Here is an 11,228-nt window from a genome sequence, read left to right as displayed (position 1 = left end):
CACTACGATTAATTCTGTAATTGTCTTATTTAATAATACTGGAAACCACAGAAGCATTGCGACTCGCTGATAGGGTCAACCTTTCTATCCGTAAGGTCAAAAAGGGAATAGAATCGAGGCTATGCCTGGATCCTGAACCTAAACTCTATACCCTCGGATAAAATGGCGATGTACATGGAACATGGATGACCTACATATCTGCAGGTTTGAAAAAAAAACACCATAATTTTGTTAACCACGAACAATGGACTTGACCAGTGTAAAATCCTGAAGTGGAACTATGCTTTAAGGTCATATTCAGTAGCGACGTCTCGAGCCATGTGTCAGGGCAGGTCCAGGAGAGAATTCCGGGAATCTGGGTTTAATTCAGATCAAGTAGAGACGCATGGGCTGGGAGTGTTAAGTTCGGTTCAGTAGAGATGTATAAGGCTCTGGGTTGGATTCAGATTCGGTCATGCTTCATTGGAGTATGCCAAGATCAACATTTGACTACTACCAGAATACGCCTCGATCGTGTAGAATTTCCACTACGGTCAGGGTGTATTACGCTTACGTGAATGCGCGTTGTTTCTATGATAGAAGCATGTGTAATACGCTTCTTTTATCCCAATATGATCTGTATATATATATATATATTCTTTCTAGCGACTTTATTGTGCTCGTGAATTAATCTTGCAATAAAGAACAGCAAACTGTCAAACAAGGACAGATCACTCACAAAGGTACTACAAAGACGAAATTTCACTGTCGTTTACATGAGAACCAGAATAATGTTTTATATTGGAATGCGGCTGCTTACATTTTCATGTGCAGTCGAACTTCTTTATTTCGATGTCGTTTGAACAGTTTGAAAACTTCGAGTTATCCGAGTATTTCGAGTGAGATCGAATGTTTGATGAAAAGTTTGGTCGGGACAGACGGAATACTTCGAGTTAAATGGGGTCTTCCTATTAAACAAGTCCAAAATAACGAGGTTCGACTGTAATAATTTCACACTTCGAGTTGATATTGATGGCATTTTAAAACGAACTGGATAACTTCTCTATTGGCTGAAGTTCTTCCGGTTATTATGGACACTAGTGAAACGAAACCGTAAATGAATTGTGGGAGATAAGTACAGTATTGTCTTCCTTCTTCCTCGTGCACGTTCTTCTATCAAAGACAAAGCAGCTAATATTTCCGTGACTAGATAAATCGGTTTCGTTTGCAATTTATTAATAAATAACATGGCAATCGAGTTAAGGATACCTTCGTGAACATTGCAATATCATTACAGAAATAATAGTCTCAATGGGGCCATACACCGCCAATAGAACATGCATTCATGAACACTATAGTCATATTTCTCGTCTCTACGGGACCCTATCTTGATGTGTATTTGGTAAGAACTTTGCGTGTTGAGACTGTGCCAGATAGAAATTGAGTCTAATTTGACCATTCGCAACCGCCATGTACCTGTGATGTATCACTATTGTACATAAATAATTCAGAAAGAAGTGACGACATCAGAGGTTATCGACAACTGGAAGCCATGTTTGTGTAGCAGTCACGCTATATAGCAACCCCCTGGTGACCGGATCGGGAAGTGATTTTAGAGATTAGACTGGCTGTGGAGTGTCAGTAAATTTTCTCTCGGCGTGGGACCAAGATTTCTCAATATCCTCTCCAACCGGGAGATCAAATTTATCTCCTAAGAACTGCTTTCCCGACTCCGTGCAGTTGTCTTAGGTACCTGGCGCGTCTTTTCGATTTACCGTATCACCACAGTACAGGTGATAAGATGAATTAATAAGACGTTATTGTGTCGAACTCGTCCTAAATGACTGTCGTTCAAGTGATTACTGACCACTTCAGCAGTTCTTGATTAACGAGCGGTAAACATGTCAAATTTAACTACCCTACCAGGTTCAGGACCTTGGTTATCCTTCACATAAACATTATCACCGGTTTTGTTTGTTTTGAGCAGACGATGGTAACATAGTTTTGCATATCTAGAGCAGCCCATGTCATTGATCAATTGCTTGGTTTGAAATTTAAATACAAAAATCCCAGATACCGGAAACAGTATTCTATTAAAGGGGAAAAAAGAAATTATAACATTGAACCGTAATAAAAAAAATTGTGTTCGTTGTGGTGATGTGTTCATCATACCACAAGTCATTGTGATAGCGAAGCGAAGCAATAACAGATTTTGCTGTATCAATAAATGTATGGTACAAAGAGGTATATCTTCGAGGCTTATAATAAAGTCCATTGTTGTTAATGTTGTTTGTTTGTTTGGCTTTTTTTCGGGTGTTTTTTTTTTATCTTGTTATTCAGATAACACCCAAACATGCATACGTATCGGTTGCGTTGATAAATATCATATAATATTACAGCTTTATGTTTCAATCGGCACTCCTCGGTTATTTTCGAAAAGATTGGATCGTTTCATCCACTTCGTTGACAAAGGATAGGAACGTTCATGAATATCAAATCAATTCCCAACTCTATATGCAGCAGGTTAGTAAAAGCCAGACTGGTTTAGTAGACAATGTGGTTTTTTTAAATATATCGTTACGAAGTTAAGTAGACCATAGGTAATAATTGTCGACACAGGTGTTGTGCCTCCTGCAGTGAGAAAGAGGGTTGAAATCAGTTGTTGTGTCTCCTCGTGTCATCTGTCAGGTCGACGTTGACACAACCGCAGTATCGTCATCTGATACACAGAGTCAACAATATACCTGGCCTTGGGTCTTTACCGCGGATCGCTGACAACTCGACCTCCGCACGTGTATCAATGTCGCTAAACCTGAAACCCGACTATAAGGCCTACTTGTAACTGTTTTCGCTACTGTCTGGGAAAGACAATTCAATTTCGAAGCCATGTTGTCATTTGAGATGGGATGACGTAATATGTACAATCAGGGTCGACAGGACGCCGTGAAATAAAATATGATATGTACATTACACAGTGTGTAGTTCAAACATGACACGGTGCATGCTTATTTTGACAGCTACTGATGGGTAGGGTGATATATAGGTACCATCCATCAGTAATTGGCTCATCCTGTCCATCGCTGTGTTTGCACTATTGGGTGTGAGAGAAATGACCCTAGTGTAAACAATACGCTGTTGTGCATGTAAATACGTCCATATTTACATCCATAATTTGACACTGTTCTCCTGGGAACTTCAATCATCTTCATCACAAAATCTCCGAAGCAAGAAGATAGTGTTCGAAAGACAAGCAAACAAAGCTGTGAACGACTACCTCGATGAGCACACCTGGCAAACAACCAACGCCATATTGAATTTATAAAGAAACGCGAATCTTTAAAAGTTTGTAGTTTTGAAAGGGAGAATTAGCCAGATCAAAAAAAAACTACCGGAACATTTTTACAACGTTTTAGACAGGTAGGCTGTCCAGATATCTCTTGCATCTACATGGATTAGTTCGCTCAACGTCTTCCTGGCTTATCAAAATTCGAAGGCGATGTCTATAGTTTAGACAATATTTTATTCAATATTCAACAACATAACACCAGAGACGTGATATATACGTCTCTGATAACACATACACAATACTAATGTGACGGGAAAATAAGCTTAGAGCTTTTCCAAGTACGTATAGAAGCAAATGAATCTTCGAAGCAGGCAACACCGGATTTGTAAGGAATGAATAATAATAAAGTTTAATAATAAGCACATGTACATGTGGCGCTTCATGACGTCATAAATTATTTATCTGTAGATACAAGTTACCTTATATTGCTAAATATAAGTAAATGATGCCTCACAATAATATACATATTTAAAAACAATGGATGAAAACATATAAGTTTAAAAAGTTCACTTTAATGACTGTCAAAATATTTCATCATTTTTTTTTTGCTTTGAGTATTTATCATTTTCACATGGAAGTGGTTTTTTTCAGAAACTATGATATCTCATTTTGATAACGTATTTTGTCTAATTATGTGTGAAATAATATAGTAAACAGTGATGACCTCTTTCTAATAATTTGAGGGTCGAAAATATCCTCTGATTTCTGTATGTGTAAATGTTTTTTTGTAATAACTTTGAAATTAGGATCTGAGAAATCTTCCGAATGACAGAGGTCTGTGGTCGTTGTGGTGATGTGTTAATCAAGCTACAAGTAATTATAAAATAAAGCCATGACAGACTTTGGCGTTTCAATAAAAGACGCAGGAATATTTCAAACTCTTTTTTAAATTAGCGCCTTACATCCATATAAGGATGATCTGTATCATATCACGAAGAGATGTCATCGATCGGAACATGCCGAGGAAATTTGGTACTCAACGATTTACTTTTCCGTTAAATATTATTGTTGATACATAAACAGGGCATTACCTTGTGTGAAACGGTAGTATAGAATTACAGAAATCCGTGAGCCATCTGTAGTCGTGACGTAGAATGGCGCACGCGAGCGCCGCACGAGAGCAATTGAAGTTGAGTAAATTTCATTTTTCGCGGAACATCCATTTCCGGTAACCAGCAGGGATTTTCTTCGCACTTACTCCCACGTTTATGTGCTTACATGTCAGGAAATTTTTAAAATCTGTGCATATTTTTATTTTTTGTTTTTTGTTTTTTTTTTGTTTTTGTTTTTTTTTGTTTATCGGCTATATTATATCCAACAGAAGTGAAAAAATCACTTTTCTAAAAGATAACTGAATCTTTGATCAAAGAAAACAGAATCTGTATTTGACAATTTCTCGTTTGTAAGTGTTTGTTTTTGTGTTCTTCGGTTACAGCCATGTGAACATGGGGAATAAGACGTAACATCTATGTCATAGAAATGTCGCAATCCTCGTGTCCCAATGGTTAGTATAACGATTCTGCATTTTGATAGGAAACGAAGCGAAACATTTAACTATCAAAATCCAGGTGTTGAAGTACAAAGATAAAATCGGGTGTGCAATGTTCCCGCGTGACCGCAAGGTATGCGTGACAAATGCATTGACCCATCCTGTCCTGCCAGACGTAAGATGAAGTTGCAGAACAAGCATATGCATCACCTTCTAAGGTCAGTGAGGTCAGGCGGGGCTAGACACCAGCTGGGCATATGTCCAGCAGTATGACATGACTACATATGAGTTGCCATTTAGACCACATAATCTACTTGGGTACACATGCCAAGTGATTAATCATTCGGAATACTTCAGACTTTTTCTGATGAATATGAGCCGATGACTTTTGCCTTATCAAAAATGTAACAGTTGCGAATTTACGTTTCGATAATGTTATCCTATTGGATGAAAATCAGTAACATTTATATCTTTCTGAAAAGCGTAATGAGATTCATTATTTCTTCAGATTCGGTAATGAAATACTATTAACACCTCCCTTCAAGGCTTCGCTTTTTATCGATGTTAAACTCCTGAAGTATTCCTGATAATTTCACTCTCAACTCTGTTCTGTTTGATATATAAAAAAATTCTAGATTTCGATCACAAACATCATATCAAAGATCGATGAAAATAGCATAATTACGCTTCACGTTATGGAAAATGAGTTCGCAGTCACATAAACAGCATGTGCACGTGGATTGTCAGTATCCGATGTGGTCTAGTGGTTAGGATTTCTGGTTTTCACCCAGACGGCCCGGGTTCAATTCCCGGCATCGGAACACATTTTTACCCAATCCAATTTGTTTTGTTTAAGAACTTTAACTTCACATGAATGACGTTATTAACTATTAAACCGAACTTAAAAATCGTATTAAAAAGCAGATATGTATTACCAGCAGTACAATTACATGAATTTTTACATGTCAATTTTACATGTACATATTTAAAGGATATGGTGAGACGATAAATGAAGAAGTGTTGATAAGCAAATTAAGTTGTACTGTGACTTAATTTTAGCCATGTGCTGTAGTGTATAGAATATGGTATTATGCGGAACGCTCGAAACAGTAAGCTCGTTAGATAGCAATAACTTTTTTAATCACTCAAGTGACTCAAAATTCTGAAAGAATGGAAATATATGTGCTTTGTATCTATTTTGAAAATATTATCAATACATGTGAATATTTTGTTTAAGTCAGTATCTTACTGATCCATTCTTTTTTATTGCAATTTTTAAAAAAAATCAGGTTTTGTTGTTTCTTATTACGACCGAAACTTTCTTTTATTTGTTTTCTTGAACAAAATCCAAATCCGAGGAGACGGGAACTATTTTAAGTTTCAATACACTTCTGAAAATGCTTATCTCTTCTACAACAAAAGAGACCTATGTAGACATCTCAGTCTTCAACAAGCAGAACTTTACTCATCTAAAAAAACAACGACATTTTTGTTAGCAACACATTCGCAGATTATTTCGGCCGTGTCTGTTATTTTTGCAGACCTGTAGCCCTAGACTGCATTCCTAACATCGGAGAGTTTGGCAGAGGGAAATTGGGGGTGAAATTTCGAATACGATCCTATAATTATACATGTAACATGACCATTGAAAATTTGCCTCTTGTTTTTTTTTCATACACACAATTTATAACTTCAAAATAGCAATACTATTTAACATTCTTTGTAAGATATGGGTACACTTTTCCGACGCCAGGTGTCAGTGCTGTGAACCCCATTTCTGTCCCCCAAAAGTGGAACAGAACGGCTGCTCAACCTTTGCACACTTTGGACTGGAGACGGCGCGCGTGCTGAAGACTAAATTATGTCTTTTCAGGGACGGAGAGCTGGTCTCGTGCCAAATATCAAGGACGAGATTTAAACCACGGGCTCCAGATGAAAAAAACTTTTTGTGGCTAAGCTGCCCTTCCTTGAAGGCTTTCTTTTGTATGTTTGTGAGATTTATAATCTTATCTAAATGTGATGATGAGTCAGTCTCCCAATGCAGTCTCTCCATCACCTAGGTCTAGACTATACGCTTGCCAGCCACATCCATCTGGCGAAAGGGGAGGGGGAGTAGGGTTGTAATATACATCACCCTCTACCATTCATCAGAGTTCATGAGGTCAAAAGTGCATAATCTTCAGAAGTTAACACAGATGAACGTAACTTATGTAAATTTACATATTTGAATATGTTTATTTAATATTCTAATGCTAACCGCTTTTTCATATGGTCTATTTTCGTTTTCCTCGTCTTTAGTCGGTTTTGCTCCCTGTGAATGAATCACATCGGTCTACAAATGTAGCAAACGAATTAATGTAGAAAATTGGTTCGCAGTTTTAACACCAACTTACGGACCTTATTACCAGTTGGTGTTTTACAGAAAAAAAGTTCAAATTTGACAAATTCAAAAGACGAATACAGATAAAATGGAATGAAATAGCCCTTTACTTGTGAGTTGTGTATTAAGCTAGCTAGTAACTGACAATCTGTTTGAATAGAGTCGTTCGTTACTTTACCGACGGGATTAGATGTTGTAGGTTCGGGTTCGTACCGTTGTCTATGTACTTCAGTTACCGGCTTTAGCAGTCTAAAACAAATTAGATTTAGTTATTTCATTTGAAAACAATACTATCATGACAGCAATGTTATTACAATACCAAATCCCTGGATTTCATAGATGGATACAGAGGGAGGTGAAGACACAACGCCGTTCCCTGTGAAATTGAAGCGGCTAGTCCAACAGATACATGTACACTCTGCATCAGGTAACTCATTAAAGTGCAGGAATATCGTGTTCGTCGGTGTTAAACAGTGCTGGCATGTAATAAATCTACTTAAAAACTGCAACAGCCTTGTAACGCATTAACTCCTAACATCAGGGACGCATAATGATATCTTTCTTTACGTCAATGGAAATTTATAAGATATTAGAACTTTGGATATGTGATAAGTAAAATTATTATCAATAATTTTCATGTGGAAGTTTTCTTCTTAACGTACATCATTTTCTGGGCCGATGTTGCCCTGAAAAAAATGTACTGGGCTAATATTACCCTCATAATGAGACTAAATGTCCACAAATCGTGTCACTGCAAAATTAAAACATATAAAAAATTTAATTTATGTGAAATTCTATGCGCTGGACATGTATATAATATCAGGTTGAAGTATATCCCTTTCCTGTGGATGCTTCTCAAAAAACGGATTACTAGGGGCAAAACTCGCATGAATATAGTCAACATATTGTAGTACAACTCTCTTTTCTATATCTCCCTGTATATTAAAAATAGGATCGCCCTTTTCATGAAGTAGTTAGGTCAAATATCGCTACTGAGGGGGGAAAGGTTTAATGTGGAGATGCTGCAAGGTTTTGAGATTCTTGAGTTGCCATGCTGGCCTCGTGTATTGGCGAGTCATGTGCTGCCAAGATGTCGGAATAACGATAAAGCAACGTGATGGAAGGGGCATCCACGCGTCCGAGATAAAAACAAACCAAGCAGATAAGACTTCGGGACCATGTGGCGCGGCAAACACGTGAGCACGCGTGCGCCTCTTTATGGCACACACTAAATTCGGGATTGTTTGCCGAATTTTATCATTACATTTCTGTGAATCCAAAATAATAGCATAGTGTTGTGCTATTGAACATGTCCTCCGTGACTTGTGGCATATATCAGATTTCTGCAGGACTGAATGTCCGACGATCCGAAAGTCTGAAGGTCCCATCGTTCTAACGCTCAAAATTCAGAATGTGTGTTTTCCGTCATTTCATTATTTCTTAATCACTTCAATCAGAACATTTTACGCGGAATATTTTTTTTTTTAAATGTGATTTTATTTACATTAAGTATAATCATATCCTTTGAATATAAATTTTCATTTAAATTTCGTGAGGTCTCATCAGAAAATATGTCTTCGGTATATGAAGGTGCCTCTGGTTATGATATTTCAGCAACTTATCACTTTTATGGCACTTTCACGCCGTGTCGTTTGTTTACATTTTGCAACATAAGCGACAAATAGCTTTTGTTATACATCAATATGACAACAGAATGAGGTACTGAAATTTATGTGTATCAAATCCCCATCGAGTCTTCCATAGTTTGTTCACGGCAGACTTGTGGATATTTGGATATCTAAGCATTATTGGTCCGGATATCTTGTTATAACGGTACTTCAAACCTCGTCAAAACCAAACTATCGTAACAAACTTATTATAATTGGAATATAGAATGACGTACGAGCGAGCACACAGTCACGTGGTTTTCACCAGGACTATGTTCACGAAACCTCAAAGAATGCAAGCGACTTTAGCATTTCAAGTATGGCGGGAAAACAGAAATGTCACAGAAAGGCTAGTACAAAAATATAATTTCACCTCCTAACGATACCAATTGCTTTGTGAGAAACTCCTTAACCGGTGATATGAAGTTGAAAACCAAATTGCATTCGTCATTCAGCTTCACGTTATCGGCCCGTATGTTAAACGTACGCCATGTTTTAGACATTGCTTTCAGTATCTCCCTCTGAAGTGATATTTCCTGACATATAGTATATAGCACCATTATACATCCCCAAACAACCCAAACAAATCGGCCAGGTCCCGATCTAGCGCCGTGCCAGATTGAGCAATTATCATCCTCCAGATGCAACGTACTACGAAATTGACAATGCCATCTGGAGAGGTGATCTGGCAAAATAAACGTGTCTTTGTTTTGTGTTCCTATCTTTCTCCAGTTACACATTTTATCAAATTGTGTTTCTCTTTAATCACCATCAGGCACCTTAAACTGTAGTAAGTATTTCTAATACTGATTAGATTCTCAGTTTAGTTCCTTATTATAATCAATTAATTTACCGACAACAGAAAGCGCTATTCTTTCACTCCAGGACGAAAATAAACACGATACAGCAATTTCTATACAGTGTTTGGTACATACAATTTTTCTTCTTTTTCTTTTTTCTTCTTCTTTTTTATAGGTTGCTTGAAATTTAGGTAAAATTGTTGGAAAATAAAACGACAAACTTGTGTTTATTCCTTTCCTCGCTCTTGTTTTTCTGCCTAAGACATGCATTCTCCTGTCTGACTGTATGCGCCCGTTCGTCGTGATTTATCTATTCATATAACTAAACACGTTAAAAGCCTACAGCATCTTATTTCCAAATGACCAAGTCGTGAGAAAAAGCAAAAAAAAAAGTTCTTTAATTGAAATTATAATTGAAATACAAAACTGTTTTATGTTTTCTGCCTCTTTAGATGGCCATTGTGATATTATCGCCATAAACGGGGATTACAAACACAGAAAATGTAAAAAGTATTGAAGCGAGTGAAAAAAGCTTGGTACAAATATATCCATCAACTAAAATAACCCTAGCATTTATCACCGAGTTATTGTCCGTACCCTATGTGTTTGTAGTATTCAAATGTACAGTCAAAGACCAGCTCTTTGGTGTGTGCATATTTCTTAAAGATAATTTGTCTCGGTACTCCACATAAATTTTATTTTCAATATTCACGTGCTGTGTGGCTCTCGAGTTTTCTGTAATGGGGGGTCACTCAGACTGGACACGCTAAAAAGGATTCTGGCTTAGAATTCACACTAAATATATCGGGTATTAAATGCCATTGACATCTATTAATACATTCGCTAAATATGTCATCTTTCAAAGATCTGATTGACCTCGTCAAAATAAACTTTAAAACCCATAATCCCGATATAATCTATTTTCCTCTTAACTTTATTTTTCTTATCGTGCCTTCCGCATATTTGTAATGGTCAAACCTTTTTTTATGTGGTCAAACTACTTAAATATAGTGAATGGTGTTTGGGTCTATTCTCTGTCGCGTGTATGGCTAAACACACGGACCCTATTAGGCCTTTAGATGTCCGGTTCACTTAGCGATGTTCAAAAGAGCCCATCCACATCAAAGTAACCGTGTAGGTCTATAAGTTCCCAGGAGGGGCTTTGTATGAACAAATCACCTCAATTCTGGAGCCACGACCCTTACACGGCGTTACAAATTGAGACAACGGATACCGCCTAATTGGTACAAATAACCATGAGCTTTGCAAGAGCATCACATGGACAAATCAAAAAAGAATTGCTGGACTCGAAGCAAGGCATAGATTCTTATAGGAAAAATAATGAGTACAGTACTGAAGATTTAAACCCTAGACACGGGTCTTGAATGATTAAAAGAACAAGTTACCCACTCCAGGCACGTCTATGGTCCCATATGGAAACCCTTACGTTTGAGTTCCACACAAACCTTGTGAAGGTTATTCCTTAGCTACAAATTTCTCGTTTTCTTCACACGAGGCTGAAAAATGGACGTTTTATGATGCAGGATTTAAGAAGACATTTCGGATA

At 37.3% G+C, this 11,228-nt stretch overlaps 1 non-coding gene across 1 annotated transcript; it reads left to right on the top strand.

The window, feature by feature from the left end:
- The first annotated feature begins 5,563 nt into the window (after window positions 1-5,563).
- On the top strand, window positions 5,564-5,635 carry Trnae-uuc (transfer RNA glutamic acid (anticodon UUC)). The gene has a single exon. It is a non-coding gene; the product is annotated as a tRNA-Glu (tRNA).
- The last annotated feature ends 5,593 nt before the right edge of the window (window positions 5,636-11,228 follow it).

The sequence above is a fragment of the Ylistrum balloti genome, unplaced genomic scaffold, assembly GCF_031769215.1.
Source record: "Ylistrum balloti isolate Yb309-2 unplaced genomic scaffold, AGI_CSIRO_Ybal_v1 Utg370946, whole genome shotgun sequence".
NCBI lineage: Eukaryota > Metazoa > Mollusca > Bivalvia > Pectinida > Pectinidae > Ylistrum > Ylistrum balloti.
Note: the sequence above shows the minus strand (reverse complement) of the source record. Positions and strands in the feature narration are given on the sequence as shown.